The sequence below is a fragment of the Astyanax mexicanus genome, chromosome 12 (assembly GCF_023375975.1).
Source record: "Astyanax mexicanus isolate ESR-SI-001 chromosome 12, AstMex3_surface, whole genome shotgun sequence".
In the NCBI taxonomy this organism is placed as follows: Eukaryota; Metazoa; Chordata; class Actinopteri; order Characiformes; family Acestrorhamphidae; genus Astyanax; species Astyanax mexicanus.
In genome coordinates, this window is record NC_064419.1 from 10,841,022 (window position 1) to 10,864,255 (window position 23,234).

The following is a 23,234-nucleotide window of genomic DNA, read 5'->3' on the forward strand; positions in this document are numbered from 1 at the left end:
TTTAACCCTGCAGTGCTGAATTAACACCTACTGTCTTCATCCAAGACCAGCCAGACACGAGCGGACACTCCGGGGGTTAATTCAGTTCTGGTGAGTTTACTGTGCACCACACAAACAGACACAAACATAATGCACAAAAACACACATGTTCCTGCATTCCTGTTCTACTCACACACACACACACACACACACACACACACACACACACACACACACACACACACACACACACACACACACACACACACATAGAGCTGTGTCTTCACAAGGAAGCTCACACATCTACTAATCTAGATGTCTGCACATTCTCAGTTTACTGTAGTTATGTGTTTCTGGCTAGCCTTACTTATTCCCACCTTTCACTTTGTTCCCTTTCTTCTCTCTAGAGTCTTTCTGTGAGACCAGTCTGCCCTGGTGAGACAGAACCTAGACAGCAGGATTAGTAAAAGATGTGTGTGCGTGTGTCAGAGAGAGAGAGAGAGAGAGAGAGAGAGAGAGAGAGAGAGAGAGAGAGAGAGCAAAAGAAAGAGAAAAGAAGGAAAGAGATATGCATACATACATACAAGAAGTGACTGATATCATGATAAAACTAAAAACAAAGTTTTACTGGTGTAATAAAAGTGAGCATACATAATTTCACATGCTTTCAATATCTGTGTTTGACAGGCTGAAACTTTTGTGCCTTTGTATAATTTTTAATATATCTCAAACAAATAATTTCCTCCTTTACAAAGTTTAATCACTAAAAATGAACCTTCACACTCTGCTCTTACTGGTGCAATGTGCAAATAATAAAGATTACTCACCAGGCTGCTCCAATTTAGCCATGAAACCTCCCACACTAAAATTACAGGTGTTTCAGTTTCATTGTCCAACCCCTGTATATGCTGCTTTGTGTCTGTCACTTAAAATTTCAGTGAAATACATTTACCTTATTTGGGCGCACTGGATTATGAGGCACATTATGCAACACTAGTAAGGAACAGAGGTTTCGCCACTTTTTTTTTTCTAATTCAGCAGGTCTCACTGCTGGGTGGTGAGACCCTCAAAGCTAAGCAAGTAACAAAACTGTAATTCCTAAAAAAATAACAATAAAATTCATTTCTCTCCTGAAAACTTATTTGCAACTTTATTTGCAGTAAGCTTAGATTTCCAGATTTCCACACAGATAGCGGCTAATGCCAACTCCACTGAGGAACCCTGAGTGTTCTGGTAAGCCAGGGTGATATTAGCTAGTGATTCGTGTCACATAGCTTGTTTTAACACAGTAAAAACACAGACTACAGTCAAATATACTCACTCTTGAATGGCAAAAGAGCTAGCATTTAGCGTGGTTAGCAGGTAATGCTAAAGCTGCTGCAGTCTTAGTGCTGGAGAACTAAACTGAAACTCCTGTATAACTCTGTACTTCAGCAGAGTGGCTTTACTGCTCCTTAATACCTGACTGGTAGAATTCATACATAAGGTGCACCGGATTATAAGTGCTGTAAATATACACTCTGTTGTAAATTGCCTTGGTTTGGTGATGCTACACATGAATTAAGCCCTGTTTTTCCTCACCTTAAATCACAACTGTTGTGTCTGCATGTGTGTTTAAAATTGTTAGGTTATTGATAACAGATCTGCTCTCTGGTGCTGGTTTTCTGATTGATTATCTGTTCTTTCAGTGGCTGAGCTCCAGATGTACGTACGTAAGCAGACACAGCACAAAATGTGTTTTAAGGCGCCCCTAACTGAAATTCAGCTTTCTGAGCCTGTACCTAATCACGCAAACATCCCAGGAACAGCTACTAATCACGCGTTCTTATGAGGCACATGTTTTAAAAATGCATTGAAACAGCGCCATCAAAAATGTAGCTTGGGACAAAAGGAAAAAAAATCAGTTACTAATAGACATAAGTGTTAATAAATGATGCTCCTTCCTGCCAAAAGATTGTACTGTACTGTTATTCCACTCCAGAATAACTCAGGAAATAGAATTTAGAGAACTACATCATGCAGTGCAAGTGCCTGTTGCAGCTCAAAGTCCAAGCACATTCTGTCCTGAGTGTTGTTACACATGTACACTTCCTTTAAAAATGATTGGCTTCCCTTTTTTCTTTTATTTCCTTGGTAGACAGGACAGTTAACCCTCCTATTATGTTCATTTTTCAGGAACAGCAATGGTTTTCCAGTGCATATTTATTATCCAAAAGATGTCTGAAACCCAAAAAAGTCCTTACAAGCAGTGTGAATATTTCATTACTAACTCTATTACTAATTATTCTATCAATATTTAGTGCAATAGTGGTCCTTACCTCTAACAGTTGGTTCAATCAGGATAATTCGATAATTAGGATAATTCACTCTTTTTTCATAAAACAAGACATGTTCAAACTTTTTTTTTATGTTTCACTACTGTATTACAGTTGAAAGACCAACATATAAAGCAATAGTTTTACTATTGCTTTTTTACACTGAAACATAACCTGTAAACAAAACACAATGTTGTTTTAGTTTTAGTTTTTGCAGGGGGTGGTTGCAAATATGTGAGATGAACCATTTTTGTATTATATGTTGATTACAATAATTAAGACAAGCAGAAGAAGTTTCATACTGAAAAAATGCTTTTAACAATTTTTCCTAGAACTTTAGAAACTTTCCTAGAAACTTCCTAAAAACTTCCTAGAAACTTCCTAGAAATTTTAAAAAGGGGTCAAATTGACCAGTAACATAGAAGGAGGGTTACAAGCCCAATCCTATTTCACGCCTTGGCCCTTCTCCTACTTACTCCTTCTTTTCAAGTGTAACCCTTCCCCTTGGAACATATTTACAAGGTAAAGGGGTAAAATCATTTAACTTAGAATTGGAACAACCCTTCAATCACCTTCAAAAAGTCATCAGGAGCGCTAAAGTTCAGTAGCCTAGCTGCTGCTGGTTAATTAGATAACTATAGGTTTTATTATATCATCTGAAAGGGGGGATATGGTGCAGAAATCAATTATTATTACTGTTCATTTCTTAATTCCTCTGTGATGGGAGCTACATTTATCTTTGATTAGCTTGTATTTTTTTTTTTTTTTTTTTTTCTGTTCCGCCTTAAATGCACCATTTAAGGTGGAACAGGAAAGTTAGCAAGCTAGCTACTGAAACTACTAATGACCTTTTTTGAAGATACTTGTTATGAAGAATTCGCCCATAAAACTACACTTTGAAACTACACATTAAACTACTGTAATATCACTGCTAATCTTCACTTTTAACAAGGAAAATACATTTATATTTGTTGGATTCTTTGGTCGCTTGTTTAGTCATCTTACCAGTGATTCTCTTACTCCTCGGTTTGAAGTGTGCATCTGAAAAATATGAAAATCTAGGGCTAAGAAGATTTTCCTTAAAAAAAAATACTGCACTGACTTTTTTGGACTCTTTGGATAAAACACAGTGGATCAACACCAGCAGATGACATGACTCTCCAAACCATGACTGATTGTAGAAACTTCACACTATACCTCAAGCAGTTTGGACTGTGTGTGTCTCCACTCTTCCTCCAGACTCTGGTTCCTTGATTTACAAATGAAATGTAAAATTTACTGATGATCAGTGATGGTTTGGAGAGTCATGTCATCTGCTGGTGTTGATCCACTGTGTTTTATTATCAAGTCTAAAGTCAGTGCAGTTTTGTTTTCCAACAAAATCTTACTTCATGCTTCCCTCTGCTGACAACTTTTATGGAGATGCGGATTTCATTTTCCAGCAGGACTTGCAGGACACTGCCCACACTGACAAAAGTACCAATTGATCTTATAATATAATATTCTAATTTTCTGAGACACTGATTTTTGGGTTTTTATTGACTGTAAGCCATAATCATCAATAGTGTGTAATACAATATATGAGTTTTACACTAGTAGAGGTTGTGATATAATAAAGATCAGTCACACAGGTAAAGAGTTAGCTGTGTGTTGATGTGGTAGGTGATGTTTTTATATATAACCTTAGTCTAATGGTCTGCAGGGTGTCCAGAACTTGAGTTCCTGTTTACAACTGATGTAAAGTACTACCTGCTGTAACATTGCCTGTCCTTTGTAAGCTTGGCATTAAAGCAAATCCCACTTACTGGCAGCGAGAGATTGAGAAAGAAAGAGGGAAAGTGAGGAAAGATGTACGTCTTAGTTCCAGTACATGCCCGGGTTGTGTAGTCACAGGTGTTGATTACTCTGAAGGCTTCTGATTTTGCAATAGTGCGCTTTAAGTGCACAGGTGATGGCGGATCATGAGGGTTTTGGCCTGTATGAACGCTTCTCTCTCTCCACTGCTTGACCGCTCAACCTGTTTCTCTTGGACGCCGTGTTCCATGTGAGATAGGACAGGAATGAAGCATTGGCAGCTGATGCATGGTGGTAGGCAACGCTATGTAGGTCATACTAATTAGAAAGAAGGAGAGAAGCTTTAACAGTTTCAGGGCAAGATGACAAAAAGAAAAGAAGAGGAGAAAGAGTGAAACGATAAAAGGCAGGATAAGGATGGAGGCGAAGGAAATTAGAGAAGAAGAAAGATATGCGGGGATTAAACGCGTGGGGAAGAAAGCCTGGGAACGTCAGCAGGTTCTTGTTTACTGCGATGGCTTGAAGAGTGACTGTAAATGATCAGTCCAGTGAATTGCTCTTGATTGGTTGCAGCCATTCCCAACACTGCTGTTTATTTACTCCTTTACAGCTGGCTCTCATTTTTTTGGCCTGTCCCTCACTCAGCCTTTCTGTCCTGCATTCTCTCCGCTTCAGCTCCTTCACTTAAATGGGTTTTTGACAGGATTCTGTTTGACGTTTGGAAAGCAGAAACACTGTATCTGGCACTGTACTCGCTTCCTCTTCCAGACCAAAAGCTGTAGCCAATAGACATGTGATGCGTAAAACAATCTGTCTGTGCAGCAGGAGATCCATAACGTCAGAAAACCTCTCCCAGTTGCGGATTTGTAGGAATTCATACAATCAAAACCCTCTCCTATAAAAGCTAAAATACATTTTAGCACGAAATAACTGTCACTTAGAATAAACCAATTTGTATTTGTTTATTAATGTGATATTTATTAACATCATTTGTTTACATGCACAGTTCAGAAAATGTTAGGACAGTGTAGAAAATACCATACAGACTAATCTTACATCTTTGTTCTTACACCAAGCTCTCAACATGCTCTATGTGGGCAAAAGTATTGGGAGACCTGCTCATTTATTGTTTCTTGTAAAATCAGGGATATTGAAAAATAGTTAGTCCTTCTTTTGTTGGAGTAACTGTCTCTAGACAGGGAAGGCTTTTTAACTAATTTAGAAGCAACAAGAGCATTAGAGAAGTGAATATGTTAGATGACCCCCACTCCCACAACTCCCCAAATATTCCTTAATTCCCTAACTCATCCCCAACTCCCCAACTCATTCTTAACTTCCTAACTCATCCCAACTCTTTCCCAACTCAAATCTTCCTTAGGTCCCCAACTCACTCTCCCCAACTCATCCTTAACTCCCCAACTCATCCTTAACTCCCCAACTCATCCCCAAATCATCCTTTATTCCCCACACATCCTTAACTTCCCAACCCATTCATAGTTCACTCATAAGTTCCCAACTCATCCTTAACTCCCCAACTCATCCTTAACTCCCCAAATTCCCAAATCATCCTCAATTGATCCTTAATTCCTTAACTCATCCCCAACTCATCCTTAACTCCCCAACTCATCCCCAACTCATCCTTAACTCCCCAACTCATCCTTAACTCCCCAAATTCCCAAATCATCCTCAATTGATCCTTAATTCCTTAACTCATCCCCAACTCATCCTTAACTCCCCAACTCATCTTTAACTCCCCACCTCTTAGGTCCCCAACTCATCCCCAATTCATTGTTAATTCCTTAACTCACCCCCAACTCATCCTTGACTCCCCAACTCATCCTTTACTCCCCAACTTCCCAACTCATCCTTAACTCCACAGCTCATTCTTAAGTGCCTTACTCATCCCCAACTCATTCTTAAGTCCCCAACTCATCCTTTACTCCCTAACTTCCCAATTCATCCCCAACTCATCCATAACTCCGCAGTCATGCCCAACTCATCCTTAACTCCCCAACTCCTCCTTAACTCCCCAACTCCTCCCCAATTCATCCTTCACTCCCCAAGTTCCCAACTCATCCTCAATTTATCCTTAATTCCTTAAATCATCCCCAACTCATCCTTAACTCCCCAACTCATCCTTAACTCCCCAAATCATCTTTAATTTCCAACCTTTTAGGTCCCCAACTCATCCCCAATTCATCCTTAATTCCTTAGTTAAGATATTCTTAAACATTATTACATTTTAATGCTTTAAAACGAATGCTTTAAATAATAATGAATAATGAATAATAGTTTAAAAATATGTAAATATTAATAAATATCCATAATATCCAATATTGTGTGCTTACTGTACAGAGTTACTTTTGCTTTAGATTTTAAGTACTTTTTTATGAATAATTTTGTTATGTATATCGTTATATATGTAATTAGAAATGTACACAACAGAAACACTGTCTGTGTCAAATATAATAAAACTAGCGGTACATAGTACCAGTTTTTACCCAAAAGATGAGTTGCAGTACCTTCTTATTTCTTCCCTCTTTCTTCTCCCTCTCTCTCTCTCTCTCTCTCTCTCTCTTTCTCTCTCTGTGTATACACACCTACCCTGTCTCTGTTTTTTTCCTCTCTTGGGCCTTGAACTGCTCTGTAGCTTTCGTCAGTGCATGGTTTCAATAACTCTGCCGCCCTCTCTCCTGCATGTTACACATAATACACTTCAAACAAACAGACAATTCATATTAGGCCCAAGTTCTGGGATGCCTGATTGATTCTCTTCTCTAGAGACGCTTCTTTCAAGCCACTCAGCCTGAGAACGAAGAGAATGACAACCAAATAAACATCCATTCCATGGAGATAAACATGCTGAGGAGTCGAGTTACCTACATTTTTAAGCCATCAAATCATTTTTTCTCCCTTGGAGGAAGATTTTTCGTAATTTGTTTACATGAGATTATGGTGCTGTAATAGGAAAATGGGTGTTAGATGCAAGAGCACTTGAATTAAATTTCCATTAGCGCACTTGAGGGTGTGTGTGTGTGTGTGTGTGTGTAAATCGCATTCTGCCCCGCAGTTTCTCATTTCTTCATGAAAAGGGAAACTGGCAATTAGTGCAAATGTCATTAATGTGTGGTTAAAAAAATGTCAGTTAAGGGGACATGTGGAAGTCAATGCAAGTTCTAAAATACCAACTCCCAGGACTGCTTGTATGTTGGACAGAAAGTATAAGCAGACCTACATATGAACGATATATTGACATCTGAAGTCTGTAAAACAACTTTTAGGCATTTTTAAAAGGGAAATCTGTGGACCGATACATTTTAAACTGAACTATTTGGCCAAAATCTAGGATCATTTGATTAAAGTAATTTAGATTTTGATTGATTTTGAACCTTTCAAGTCTTTAAACAACTTTACTCCCTCGACAAAACCCCTAAACATGAAGCCAGTTAAAGTTAAAGAAAACTTAAAAATAAAATACAATTAATGAATAAAAAAACAGTATGTGCATCATGTCTGCGTGTCATCTGGTAATTAATGACTGAAAACAAATAAATGGAACGCAAAACCTTCTTGTTGTATTTACTTCTTTGCTCCTGCACCAGACAGCTCTGACCAATCAGAGAAGACAATGTGCTTGCATGGTTTGTTGGGGCTCATTTTGGTGCGTTTAGGTTTGTGCCTGTGTGAAAACAAACCAAGCTGAGGGAGAAACTCTCCAAATAATTAAACTTATCAACTGATTCAGACCAGAGAAACAAACTACAGGTTTAAAAGTGCCATAAGTTAGGTAGCTTAGGGATGTGTACAATATTCAGAATATTGACAGTATGTGCACTTTTTTCTATTTTTATTTCCATTTTCTCCCAAATTTAGCTACAGCTTGATTGACCTACCCATTCAGCTGCTAGACAGCTGTATATCTCCCATCATTAGTGATTCCACAACACCAGGAGTGTGAAGGCTAGCACATGCCTTTTCGGATACATGTGAAGTAAGCCACCGCCTCTTTTTTCGAGTAGCATCACATCACAGTGCGTTCAGAGGAAAGCACAGTGACTCGGTTCCGATACATCAGCTCACAGACGCCCTGTGCTGATCGGCATCATCCTAGGAGTAATGAAGGGAAAGAGCACCATCTATTGTACCCACCCATAGAGAGCAAGGTCAATTGAGCCCAATCTCTCTCAGGGCTTTGACGGCAGCTGATGGCAAGCTGCATGACTGGGATTCAAACCAGCTAGCTGGGTATCTAATGCATACACTAAATGTAAATGTCCGGTTCTGCTATCACTCATAATCGTGCCATATACCTCTTATGGACAGACTACCTGGCCCTATTGTTTTATAGCTTGGTTCTGGTTCGTGTGTGTGTGTGTGTGTGTGTGTGCATATGTGTGTGTGTGTGTAGCCCCAGACAGCCCCCTTAGGGCTGCAGTTCTGTCTGTCACCCATCAAGCCCCTGTGTTTTAATACAGCCGCCCATGCCTGCATCTGGATTTCACATACTTGTTAAAGTTTGTTCAAAAAAGCCACACTCAGCCAGCAGCCTGGCCAATAAAAGGCCTGTTTTTCCTCTGCCTCTACGCTTACACACACACACACACACACACATAAACAGGCAAAAACACAAACACCATGTGTGCCGCAGTTCCTCAAAACATGATGGTTTGCCTTGTGTGTGTTTTATGACAAATTAAGTAAAAACCAGAAAGCAAGAATGAAACATGTGGTGAGCTTTTTGTTTTCTTTTAATTACTCATTTGCAAAATGATTTTTTTAGATCCCTGCTGCTGTATTGGCTTTAGTACTATAGAACAATATATACTGACCCCCACAATTACCTCAACCTGATTAATTTATTTGTTATCAACACTAATATCAGTCAGTACTGACACCTTGCACAAATATTGCCAGTTTCATGCCAATGAGTGACCTTTCTTGTCTTTTAATCACATGATTCAAACTTATGATCTCCCAATGATTGATAGAGTGAAACCATAGACAGTTCAGCCATTGAGAAACCAAAAATGAGTCACCCCTGTTTAGTCTCAGCCTCAGACGCCCTGCCCACATTAAAACACATTGACACAGGGCCTTATTTTAGCGATCTGTAGGTGATACTTCAATTGCAGAGTTTAGACTTTTTTAGAGTTTAGAGTTTTAACTTTGCATGGCACAAAACACGCAAAAGCCATGTACTGATGTGTTTTTGGTGTACATGTAATAAACCAATCAGTGTGTCACTTGCAATTCCCCTTAAGAGTCAGGTACTCTCTGACTTTGGTGCATTCGTATCTTAACAGCGCAGCTCTTTTGCGCATCACAGCAGAGGAAACTGACCTGCACGTTCACACAGTGAAGGTGTGCCAGTAGCTCATTTAAGGGAACAGCAATGTTAGTTTATATGTTATTCTATGTATTGTTGAGTTAAAAGACGGATCCACGCTCTGCAGCATGTTCATGTGTGTGTCCAACGAGTGGGGGGTACGTGGGCTCTGACAATTGACTGTTGTCAGGGTTAAAATCGGTCCGTGGTGCACCTATGTTTTCCAATGCTAAGATAGAAACACATCGGAAATTTACCTGAACACACCTCATTAATACCACACTACCACACCCATCATTTCAGCAGTTCTGTCTCTAGTCTACAGAGAAGACTTCATACTAGATTTTGAAAGTTTATGCATTGCTGTGAGGGTTGGACTGAGCATTAGTGACTAATGCTAAAGCTGCTCCAGCAGTGCTAGTCGGGCTTAGCAGTAGGCTACAGACCAATATACTTACCTCTGAATGGCGAAATTTCTAGTGCTTAGCGCGGTTAGCGGCTAATGCTAACACTGCTCCAGTCCTGGTGCTGGGGAACTAAACTGAAACTCCTGTATAACACTGTTGCTCAGCGGAGTGGCTTTACTGCCTCTTACAACCTGACCGGTAGAATTTATACATAAGGCGCCTCGGATTATAAGACACACTGATGATTTTTGGGAAAATTATAGGATTTTAAGCATGCCTTATAGTGCAAAAAAATACGATAAAGAGATACCGAATTATCTGCTCTGGGGAATCATTACTTATCAACAAGGAGTCTGTATACATACATTTGGACATATTGTCCAAAATAGGAATTTTCTTAATCCCCATGGTTTATGGTCAATCAACATAATGGGCTTTGATTGGTTGATTCAGTTGATTGATGAAAATGAACAGTTCTTAAGAACAAATTCTATACAGTATGCATTTATTAACACAATAATAAAAACTAAACTAAACACAGATATTAGAAAGATTTTATCAGTACCAGGTTCTGAAGAGGTTTGGTATAATACAGAGACAGCATGTAAAATTGTCCTACTTTTGAAGCTGTGCTGAGATAGAAGGACACACTGCCTTAGGTCAAACATTAGTTTTAGACCACACACACACACACACACACGCACACACACACACACAGATGAAGACAGACCAGCTAATGTATGAGGTATTCACTACAGAGCAGCACTCAGCACACCAAGTGTGTGTTCCCTTTATAGCTGAAATCTGGCTGCAGATAGTCTGTAGATGCCATGTTTCTTTATCAGCATGGTTCTGTTCACTGGTACAGCAGCTCTGAACACTAATCAGTGATGTAAGCCATACTCAACCCTTTCAAACGGCCTGGTGTGATCCTGCCAGATCAGTTTGGAACAGCAGGGTGGGAGTTCAGAGCTAATAGCAGCTTCTGCTTGCTGGTGTGCCTGTGTGTGTGTTCATGCATTTGGACATGCATGCGTTCAAATGTGTCTTTTTCCCAAACTTGCACTGTACTACCAAGGTTTCGGACAGCCGGACATCCCTTTTATTGAACATATTCAGCTACTTAATTTGCGTAATTGGTTGAGACAGATGTGCAAATGCACAACACACAGCTTCTCTAGCCTCTGTAGAGAATTATTTCCAATATAATATGACTGTTGTTTATCTGGAGCAAATAAATATGAACATGTTGGAACTATGCTTAAAGCCAGGCTTGGGCTGTATGAGGGTATAAAGCCCCAAGCATTGATCTGTGGAGCAGTGGAACTGTACTCTCTGGAATGATGGTGCTCCATCCAGTACTTTTGAGACAAGTTGCAGGATTACGGAGAGGGTGATCATCCAACATCCTGTCCTCACTAAGGCACTTAGGTCACCAAGGGCCCTATTTTAGTGATCTGTAGCGCACTGGTCAATTGCAGATCACGCAGCTAGATTTTGGGGCATGTCTGTGTGTCTTTGGTATCGTAAGGGCGCAAAAAATACACCTTACATGGGCCAAAACGCTTGATTTTGGGCATAAGTAAAATATTATTATATATACTGTGTGAATATAGTCTGTGTTGAGTAGTCTGAAGGCCTGTGGTAAGAAGCTGTTACAGAATCTAATAGTGGAGGCTTTGAAGCTCCAAGGTTTCATGGCTAAATTGGAGCAGCCTGGTGGCCAATCTTCATTAACTGCACATTGCACCAGTAAGAGCAGAGTGTGAAGGTTCAATTAGCAGGGTAAAAGCACAGTTTTGCTCTTAAAATATTGCAATGCACACAATGGCTGACATACCAGAGTTCAAAAGAGGACAAATTGTTGGTGCACGTCTTGCTGGCGCATCTGTGATCAAGACAGCAAGTCTTTGTGATGTATCAAGAGCCTCAGTATCCAGGGTAATGTCAGCATACCACCAAGAAGGACCGACCACATCCAACAGGATTAACTGTGGACGCTGTAAGAGGAGGCTGTCTGAAACGGATGTTCGGGTGCTAACCCGGATTGTATCCAAAAAACATAAAACTACAGCTGCCCAAATCACGGCAGAATTCAATGTGCACCTCAACTCAACTGTTTCACTAGAACTGTCCGTCACCAGAATAAATTATTGTGGTCTAAAACCAGGTGTTTCAGTTTCATTGTTCAACCCCTGTACATTCTCACACACAGACAAGCAGGCAGAGTCTTATTTTTACTCACTCACTTGTTTGTTTTTGAGCTTCAAACCCTCTCTGTGTGAAAAACGCTCTCTGTGTGAACTTTCATATTTTTTTGAGCACAGGCCATGAAGATAAAGTTGAAGATAAATTAAAATAAAAGTCACTTATGACTTATACGTGAGAAAAGGATGAGAGGATGAAAGATAGAGATGTGGGTGTTTTAAAGAATGAAGCTATCTGTTAAAGTAGGTGCATTCCCAATAACGTGACAAAAGAGAGGATTAAAAAAATAAAGAAAAGTAAAGAATGGAGTTGAAAAAGGCACAAGCAGCACATTGCCAGAAAGCACTGTGGTGTTTGGTGATGAATAGAGAGGGTGAAAGAAAGTAACTGTGTGTGTAGGTGTGTATGCAAGCGGCTGCGGTTCACAGAGGGGATGGTGTGTATCAGCACGGGGATTATGTGTAATTGAACGGGCTTGACAGACGAGACAACAGAGACACGCAATTAGCAGGGCCGATCACACACTCGCTAGCACGCGCGTGTCGCTAGACCTGCTTCAGTAAAGCGGGCTTTCCCCACCTTTTTTCTGCCTTTTCACTCTCTCTCTTTACTGTTGAGTGATGAGTCGGCCCACACTCGAGCTGAGGTTTTCTCTTCTTCTCCCGCCGCTTTCTTCTCACCTCTGTGCCAATCTGCACAGACACGCTCTTCCCCCAAGCCTGCGGTATCCCAGAGGGCCACAGCGGTCCTCGGCTCAGCCCAGACACAGCATGTTCATGGTGGGCCTCGGTTAGCTCCTAGCCGCCTTTGAGGACCCTCGCACCAACAACAGTTGCCAAACCACACCAGTGAAAATTGAAACAGCACCCTGCAATAACCCTGCGTTTGATTACTGGTGTTTTTACATTGGTTGTGAGTCACAACAAGGAGCCTTCGTTTTAAATTTGAAAGAATTCATTTGAGGAATGCTAAGCGTTCCTTGCTTTTGTGAGAGTTTGATGTAGCATGTAAATATTTTCAATGCTTTAAAACATATGTTGAGTATTTCTTGCCATAATATGGATTAAAACATCACTCAAATAGAGCTATTCATTGTATAACTGTAACTCTACCTCTTCACTACTTTATAATTGATGCTCTCAAACTAACATTATTTAAGAGACAAGAAATTCAAACAATTAACTCTTGATCAGTTCAACACAGCTGTTAACTGAAAACCTGAATTCCGGGTGACTATACTTCATAAAGCCGACTGAGAAAATCCAGCCAAGATGTGCAAAACAAAAGCTTTTATCTAAGAAAGTCTAAGTTGCTACTTTGAAGAGAGAGCACAATTGGCCTTGCTCTGTGGGTGGGTAGATAGCGTTTTTCCCCTCATCATTCCAAAGGGTGATGCTGATCAGCACAAGGCGTCTGTTAGCTGATGTATCAGAACTGAGTTGCTGTGAGCTCACTGTGATGTGATGCTACAGCAATCAGCAGCAGTTTGAAAAGAGGCAGTGACGGACTTCACATGTGTCGGAGGAGGCATGGGCTGGTCTTTTTGCTCCTTGTGTTCGGGGATATAGAGTATATAAAGATAGCTGAGTAGAAGCTGAATGGGTGGGACAATTGGCTTAGCTAAATTGAAAGAAAATTATTTTTAAATAATTTAAATTACCACTGGATTTAAGGTGTGTCCCAACTTTTGACTGGTACTGTATGTTATAGTTGCATTGCATTGCAATCTAATCCAATCTTAAAAAATAGCCTTCTCTGAGGTCGTTGTGATTGTGATGTCACAACCATGAGCAGGTTTACTACTACTACTACTACCAGCATCTGGATCTTCAGAGATTGAGATTGAATTGAAAATATGCATGACTTCCTGTTACAGCAGGAAGTGAAGGTGAGCCAGACTGGGAAAACAATAGAAACTGAATTATCCATGAGGTTTAGAGTGTAAGTGCACTTTTTCGAGTGTGTGCATCACGTGTGCAGAAGTGAACTCACGCATATCACCTCTTTGGTTTCACCTCTGTGTTTTGATAGGGAAACACGGCACCTCGCCTTGAGAAACGATTCATGTTTGCTGATTGGGTTTAAGGCTGTGCAACCCGACTACTTACAGAGCGGTGTGTGTGTGTGTTTATGGATAGCACTTACCTTGTGCTGGCCACCTGTAAGCCATCGGCTGAAATTAGCCTCTTAAGCCTTGATCGTTTGCAGAACACGCAGGATGTGTGGATCTGTGGTCATGTGTGTGCACATGTGTGCGTGTGTGTGTTTATGTGGCTAACCAAAGAGACTTGCAGCTGCATTGACAGGGATATGTGTATAAAACGTATATATTATGCTTGCACTTAGGTAAGCATAACTATCTAAATTATTCTGGAAGAGCAGAGAAGCACTAGGTTTACGCCTCTTCGAAAGGTCTGGTTGCCTGATGTGTCTGGAACTAGATTTTTTATAAAGGGTAGGACAGCATCTATATAAAAAAATTATATTTATTCATTTTCGGTTTTGAAAATGCGCAATAAGTAAAATGTTGATTTTTCGACTGTCACTATCTTGAGACTTGAGAAGGAGACTGGGAAGAAGCTTGACCTTCCAGCAAGACAATGACTCTAAACATACAGCCAGAGTTACAGTGGAATGGTTTAGATCAGGGGTGTCCAAACTTTTTTTGTTGGGGGCCAGAAGGAGAAATATATTTGAAGTCACGGGCCAACGACTCTGTATAAAACAAATAATGAAATATAGTACTTTAAATAATACATTTTCCTGATTACTTTCATTTACACACCATTTTACTTGACTTACTATCTTTATCTATCTTTGACAGTGTTGTGTAAACTAAGATTTTTCAAATTGATGTTTCATTTGATAATGTCTCTTAATATTAAACTCCTTAATCACGGCAACTTTTAGACTCATTTGCCATTTTTCTGCGCTACAACTGCGCACTCTCTCCGCTTTTAGACTCTTTGGCCTGTTTTCTGCGCTAGAAACGCACACTCTCTCCGCTTTTAGACTCTTTGGCCTGTTTTTTTTGCGCTAGAAATGCGCACTCTCTCCGCTTTTAGACTCTTTGGCCCGTTTTTCTGCACTAGAAACACGCACCCTCTCCGCTTTTAGAGTCTTTGGCCTGTTTTTTGCACTAGAAATGCGCACTCTCTCCACTTTTAGACTCTTTGGCCCATTTTTCTGCGCTAGAAATGCTCACTCTCTCCGCTTTTAGACTCTTTTACCTTGTTTTTTCTGTGCTAGAAACACGCACCCTCTCTGCTTTTAGACTCTTTTACCTTGTTTTTTTCTGCGCTAGAAACGCGCACCCTCTCCGCTTTTAGACTCTTTGGCCTGTTTTTTTTGCGCTAGACATGCGCACTCTCTCCGCTTTTAGACTCTTTGGCCTGTTTTCTGCGCTAGAAACGCACACTCTCTCAGCTTTTAGAGTCTTTGGCCTGTTTTTTGCACTAGAAATGCGCACTCTCTCCACTTTTAGACTCTTTGGCCCATTTTTCTGCGCTAGAAATGCGCACTCTCTCCGCTTTTAGACTCTTTTACCTTGTTTTTTCTGTGCTAGAAACGCGCACCCTCTCTGCTTTTAGACTCTTTTACCTTGTTTTTTTCTGCGCTAGAAACGCGCACCCTCTCCGCTTTTAGACTCTTTGGCCTGTTTTTTTTGCGCTAGACATGCGCACTCTCTCCGCTTTTAGACTCTTTGGCCTGTTTTCTGCGCTAGAAACGCACACTCTCTCAGCTTTTAGAGTCTTTGGCCTGTTTTTTGCGCTAGAAATGCGCACTCTCTCCACTTTTAGACTCTTTGGCCCAACTTGTTTCCTTTGCATTATTTGATGTCTGAAAGCTCTGCATCTTTTTTGTTATTTCAGCCATTTCTCATTTTCTGCAAATAAATGCTCTAAATGACAATATTTTATTTGGAATTCGGGAGAATTTTTGCACCAGGAGTGCAGGCAAAAAGTTATCCAAAAGCAGTGTGTAAGACTGGTGGAGGAGATCATGATGCCAAGATGCATAAAAACTGTGATTAAAAACCAGGGTTATTCCAACAAATATTGATTTCTGAACTCTTAAAACCGTATGAATATGAACTTGTTTTCTTTGAATTATTTGAGGTCTGAAAGCTGGGATGGATTTTTACTTTTTGGACCCACCTCGAGACCTAAACCCATAAACTAGACCTAAACTAATCAAATACAACCCAATAGAGGGTATGGATTGTTTGTCTTTACTTGATATCCAAGCACAAGCTGTCCGGATCATGCAATTCTTTCTTTCTTTATTTATTTTTATGTTGACCAGACGGAATCAAATCAAGCCGGAATAAAATATGAGTAATTAGGCTGTTTTTTTTTATGTAAGCAATAGAAATTACCAATAACTGCATAAAAAAGTAAGAAGTGGAAGTAAAAAATAATTACTTCACTAAAGTATAGATACTCAACAGTTCTACGTTCTAGTTCTAAGTAAGGTAATGAAGTATTTCTGCTTCGTTACTTGACACCTCTGCCCCTATGTATATATATATATATATATATATATATATATATATCGCATGTCCCTATATAGTGAACCCTTAATGAGACCTTGTAAACAAATGTCATTAATACGCTCCAAACTGTGTGGTTTTTATTTCTCCAGATCTGCATCAGCACAAGCCTCTCCTCATATCTCTCCTCACAGCATCGGGCTTCAGTTGCTAGGCCGCTCTGTGCCCAGACTAATTTGCTGTTTAAGCTCGGGGGCTTCTTGCCGGTGCCTCATGTGGTCCTTGTTAAAAGCGTGATGGAGGGGGAGGTTTTGGTGCGGAGCCTTCAGAATGCCTGAAGGTGATGAGGCACATTTCAGGTTTGTGTCACTCAGGAAGTGAAGGAGCAGCACACTTGATAATTAAAGCACTTTGTGATGTTCAGATGTGCCGTGGAAACTCGAGACACGAGGCATCTTTGATTTGAAGGGCTCTAAGTGAGATCGTCTGTGGATATTGTCATATCACACATATTACAACAGCTGGTATGACTTACAAACGCTCTGCTAGTGTCATTATTGTGAAATGTTGTTGAAAATTACAGATGTGTGACTCATCTCATCGTTTCATCTTAACTTATTCATTCTATATTTTAACTTTCTGTATCTCATACATTGGCCAGCCCTGGAGGATTGGCCTTGAGATGCAAAGAATTCACCATGGTCTCCGAGACTGATTTAAAACAGTCCTTTTTTTAATCAGAGCATAATGTATCAATATAGTTTAAGTAAGAATAAACAGTGGTTTTACCATTTCTGTTCCCTCCCTATTTATATTTAATGTCAGCGATTCAAAATGTATATATTTTTAAGACCTACACACCATGTAAACATGTTGCTGCACAAAGTATTATAAATTGCGCATCACACAGCTGGATTTAGGTTGTGTCAGTGTATCATACACCCTTGTGCGCCTCAAAATGCGCAAAAGCATGTGCTAATTCTCTTAATTAATCATGGGTGTATTTTGGGCGCAACGTGAAACAAACAGAATCAGTTTGCCACGAGCCATTCCCTTTAAGAGGCACGTTCATATTTTAACAGTGCAGTGGTTTTGTGTGTATGAGCAGAGGATACTGATTCCCAAATCCCAAATTCCAAATAAAAATATTGTCATTTAGAGCATTTATTGGCAGAGAATGAAAAATGGCTGAAATAACAAAAAAGATGCTGAGCTTTCAGACTTCAAATAATGCAAAGAAAACAAGTTCATATTTTTAAAGTGCCACTCCTTACCAAATTGAAAACCTCTGGAATATAATCAAGAGGAAGATGGATGATCACAAGCCATTAAACCAAACTGAACTGCTTATATTTTTGCACCAGGAGTAAAGGCTTAAAATTATCCAAAAGCAGTGTGTAAGACTGGTGGAGGAGAACATGATGCCAAGATGCATGAAAACTGTGATTAAAAAAACAGAGGTATTCCACCAAATATTGATTTCTGAACTATTAAAACTTTATGAATATGAACTTGTTTTCTTTGCATTATTTAAGGTCTGAAAGCTCTGCATCTTTTTGTTATTTCAGCCATTTCCCTTTGTTTGAAAATAAATGTTGTAAATTACAATATTCTTATTTGGAATTTGGGAGTAATGTTGTCTGTAGTTTATAGGATAAAACAATAATATTAATTTTACTCAAACATATACCTATAAATAGCAAAATCAGAGAAACTGAGTCAGAATTTGAAATGGTCTCTTAATTCTTTTTCAGAGCTGTATGCTGAGAGAAGTGAAATATCTAATTTTGTGCTCTTATTTATTTTATGCAGTTTTGAAACTTAATTTTACTGCAGTTATCATGTTCCTCCTTGATTTCTTAAAAAAAACTCTCTGAAATTTACTTTAAATGGGTTTAAATGAGGTTTTGAAGGCTATTTTTCAAAATTAAATTTTTTGATTTGTATTCTATAAAAGTGGGTCGTGACTTAATGACCATGAGAAAATATGGGTTCTGGACTGAGACCCCTCTACTTTAAAGCACCTTACTTTATCCTGCTCACTGTTCATGAGACGACTTGTAGAAAGCAAAGTCTCATCTTTAACTCCCTCTCTCTCTCTCTCTCTCTCTCTCTCTCTCTCGCTCTCTCTCTAACTCTTTTTCCATTCATTCCATTCCCCCCTCATCCTCCCCTTTCCTCCAAAGCCAATAGTGAAAATTGGCGTTGACCCCTGAGCTCTTGGGGTCCCTGTGAGGTTTCTAGGGGCTTTCAACCTCTCAGCTAGCTTTAGGTCTCCTGCGTTTGAAGGCTGATTGGTTGATTGCGGTACTTGCAGTCGCAGAAAAAAAAGTATAAAGCTGTACTATGCGGCAGTAATTACCTCCCCTCTCAACACACACACACGGACACACACACACATATATACACACATACAGCCTTATGGCCCAAATGACTGAATTGGTGTTAATAGCATAATGAGAGAGTTGAATTGAGTTGAGGTCAAGGAGTAGTAGTACTTTGGAGGGTTGGGTGGGAAGGAGGTGGGATGTGGGTGAAGGGGGAAGGAGGAATGGATACAGAGTGTAAAGGGAAGATGGATGAGAGATGACGGTCCGTATTTAGCTGAGATTTCCATAAAGTGGACTATTTTTCCTACACAAAAAGATCCAGCCACTGAAACATCTTTCCCACCATTCAGCATTAACCATGACAAGACATCTAGAATGAGAAGAGTTAAAAGAACTCTAAATTATCATAAAAATAAAAATGATTATGTTCAAAAAAGAAGAAACCGTAATGTAGACCATTTCTACACATTCCAGGATCTGTTCCAAGGTTTTCGAAGGTTTTATTTTAGGAATTGTCGGCCACTCTTTCTTGCAGAGCAATGTTTTTTTTCTTAAATCGTTCTTTTTAAGCCTGTTCTTAGCATATCTGCCTAGTTGTATAAGACAGTATCTCTTCAGTTTACTTTTTTTGACTTTGTCACATATGCTTTAAAAAATGTTTTAAAGCCCTATTTGGATTAATTTAACTGTGCAGCTGCATTAACGTAATGTTTTTCATTTGTTCTTCAATCTCTTTTTTTTGTTAGCAATTTCAGCAATTTCAGTTAAATACTGTATATCATATAGCAGACGAACAGAGTGATATTTGAGAAGTGAAATTAAGTTTATAGGATTTACAGAAAGTGCCAATAATTATTTAAACTAAATATTACATGTTATAGCACAAACCTCGAGTGTATTATTGCAATTATACCAAAGTTCCATAATCACTGTTTATTGAAATTAATTGCTTTTTAGTTAAAGAAGATGAGAAAATATGATCTGTTTGGTTATAAACAGTCTGTGAATGAAAACAGTTCCATTGCTGCTCTGTTTGTAGCTGTGTGTTTGGTTTGTAAGCACTGCATCATTGCTAGATTACCTGTATGTGGTGGAGTAATACATGGAGAGCTTTGGTTACAGTGCATTACCAGCTGATAACGGCACTCATAGAAAACCTCTTAGCCAATCACATTGCAGGGTCGACACTAACTGTGGTATAAAACAATAAGTGATATGAATAAATTCTGATTTCTACTTATGTTGTGCTGTTTGTTTGTTTGTTTTTTCTCAGGAGGTGTAAAGCTGAACACACATCTATCACTCTGCACTTGCTAGGCCTGCATCTCTGTGAGGAGAGTCTTCATCTTTAACCCACTCAAAGGAAGAGGAGGAGAGAGGGAGAAAGGAGGAAAAAGAAAGACAGGAGAGAGTGATAAGGTAGGTCTCTAAATGATGAATGTTGCATGGTGTTAAGTAAGATATTTACTGCATTTGGTTGTTGGATTTTTTTCTCTGGAGCATCTGCTGTTTAAATCATGATACACAGGTAGGTGAGTGTAGTATACAGGTAGGGGTCTTGCCCAAGAACTTTAATCTGTGAAGCATGATGTGCTTGTCTGGCTTGGGAATCCACGCATCTGCTACAAAGCAGAGTTACAACAACCATCAATAAAACGAGAAAACAAGACCAGTTAATGGTCTTATATGATCTATATACTGAAAACAATGACGAGTAAAATTTACTTTAAAAAAAGTTCTGCAACTTTCTGCACTTGCCCTTTTTTAGTTAATTTAATTTCAGATAAATTTAAGTAACTTCAACTCAGTTTTAAGACTTAACTGTTACACAGAGTAAATAAGTGAACTGAACTTCAGTCAATCCTTTCTTTTAGTAAACTTTACTTAATTTCTGCATACAATATTAACTAATTACAGTTACTTCATTTATATAATATTACTCAAATAATTTAGGATACATAATATATTATAATTCCTGAAATTTAATTATTTTTAGTTAAAACACACATATTACGCTGTCTCAACACATGGATGGCATGTAATACATTCTTTATATTAGTATACTAAAAAGAATGTATTACATGTCATCCATGTGTTGAGACAGTGAGACTTGGTCTGTTTACAAAATAAATCTTTGAGATTATATAAATATTTGAATGTGTGTTTTAAATAAAATTATACATATAATAATATTGTATAAATTAAGTAATTGTTATTAGGTAATATTGTATGCATAAATTAAGTCAAGTTTACTAAAAGAAAGGATTGACTGAAGTTCAGTTCACTTATTTACTCTATGTGACATTTAAGTCTTGAAACCAAGTTGAAGTTACTTAAATTTATCTGAAATTAAATTTACCTAAAAAAAGCAAAATCAGAAAGTTGTGAAACTTTTTTAAAGTAAATTTTACTCATCATTTTTTTCAGTTTAGGTGAGACGTCCCATTGTGTTAAAATGTTCGTAAAAACCCTTTCCCTTCTAATGAATGAATTTAGCTATTTTCTGTTGTTTGTTTTTACATACAAACTTCACAAAATGTGCAGAGGATACTATACAGAGTTTCCCTTTCACACATAGAGTATAGTAAAGCTTAATTAGCAGGTACCTCAGGATTTTCTATGTATAGTGTAGATCATTACTAGCAAGTTAAGTAATTTACCCATTTTATGCTCTTATAATGTGTGATTTGGATAAATGCATAAAATGAGAAAAGGCTCTAGAATATAAAATATCCAGTGAGAGTTTAAATTAGATTTATCTGTTTGTATAATGCATATTTAAAATATATTTTTTTATTTCTAAGTATCATATATACAGTTCTGAAAAAAAAAATAAGGGACCACTTAAAAATGATGAGTTTCTTTGATTTTACCAAATTAAAACCTCTGGAATATAATCAAGAGGAAGATGGATGATCACAAGCCATCAAACCAAACTGAACTGCATGAATATTTGCACCAGGAGTAAAGGCATAAAGTTATCCAAAAGCAGTGTGTAAGACTGGTGGAGGAGAACATGCCAAAATGCATGAAAACTTTGATTAAAAACCAGGGTTATTCCACCAAATATTGATTTTTGAACTTTTTTTTGCATTATTTGAGGTCTGAAAGCTCAGCATCTTTTTTTAGTTACTTCAGACATTTTTCATTTTTTTTGGAATTTGGGAGAAATGTTGTCTATAGTTTATAGAATAAAACAAAAATGTATTTTTTACTCAAACATATAACTATAAATAAATCAGAGAAACTGATTCAGAAAGTGAAGTGGACTACATTTTTTCCAGAGCTGTATATAATTTATATTCATATGAATGCCTGTTCTTCCATCATTTAGCATTAAGGTTCGTATCACTCACAGATGATAACCTGGCTTATGGTTTGGAGATTGTTTTGCTGTTCCTCTGAATGCCTTCATTCTTTCTCTGATAGAGATACAGCTCTGGTAAGCTGTGGGTTTTGGATGATTTTTTATTTATTCTGAGGATGTCAAGCTGCCAGCTATTAAATTTCATGTTCATCTTTCATGCAGTCATGGTGCCCTGCAGCGCGGCTTTGTTGCGTTTGTCTGTAGTGGAAAAACGACGGGGAAAGGTTTGCTTGTTAGTGACAGTGTTTCTCTGTTTAATCGTTCAGAAAACCAGCGCTTCCTTCTTGTGTGTCTGAGTTTATACATCACTGTGTTCTTGTGGATGGTTGTTTCTGTAAATGATCTTGCCATGGCCTTTTCTGGATTTCCTCAGAAAAGACATTTTGTCAACCAGTGGAATGACATGGAGCTTTTTTGTTTCCACTGGATTTCCCCTGTTATCCTGCTGCCCCTTCCCCCTATAATTTTCATCAACAACCATGATTCTGCAGTATCTGAACACTGTTAAAATGATGCTACAGAACTGACACTATGTTGTATTATGTTGTTTTGTCAGTAAATAATAGTATTTACTCTCTTTATTAGAATGGGTACCACTTTAAAAAAAGACTACCTTTATAAAGGGTTTATAAATGGTGTATAAGTAGTTTATTAATGGTTACTAATTAGATTGTAAATGCCTTAAAAATCATTAAAAATCAATTATAACACATCATTAGAAAGGGCAACAATATAGATGGCTGTGGGTTCACTATTTGGCAAGCAACAGGTCATTGATGCTTTTTCTATGTATGTGTAAGGCATTTACAACCTAATTACTAACCATTAATAAACTAATTGTTCCCTTTACCCTTTATAAAGGTAGTCTTATTTTAAAGTGGTACCTTAGAATGTGTTTCTACCTAAGGATTTGGATTCATTAAGTATGCCTACTTTTATCTGGGCGCACATGCAGTTTTCATCTTTTGTCCTATTGTTTTTGTGGGCATGATTACGATTATATAATGATATTGATA

General features: G+C 38.5%; 1 protein-coding gene across 5 annotated transcripts in view; it reads left to right on the top strand.

Annotated features, from left to right (window-relative positions):
* The window catches only part of LOC103032091 (ERC protein 2), a 452,130-nt gene that overhangs the window by 381,097 nt on the left and 47,799 nt on the right, over positions 1 to 23,234 (top strand). For all 5 annotated transcript variants that reach the window (XM_049485683.1, XM_049485682.1, XM_049485684.1 and 2 more), the window contains one exon: positions 20,125 to 20,270. The gene's annotated coding sequence lies outside the window, so the exon portion shown is untranslated. The remainder of the gene's footprint in view (positions 1 to 20,124; positions 20,271 to 23,234) is intronic.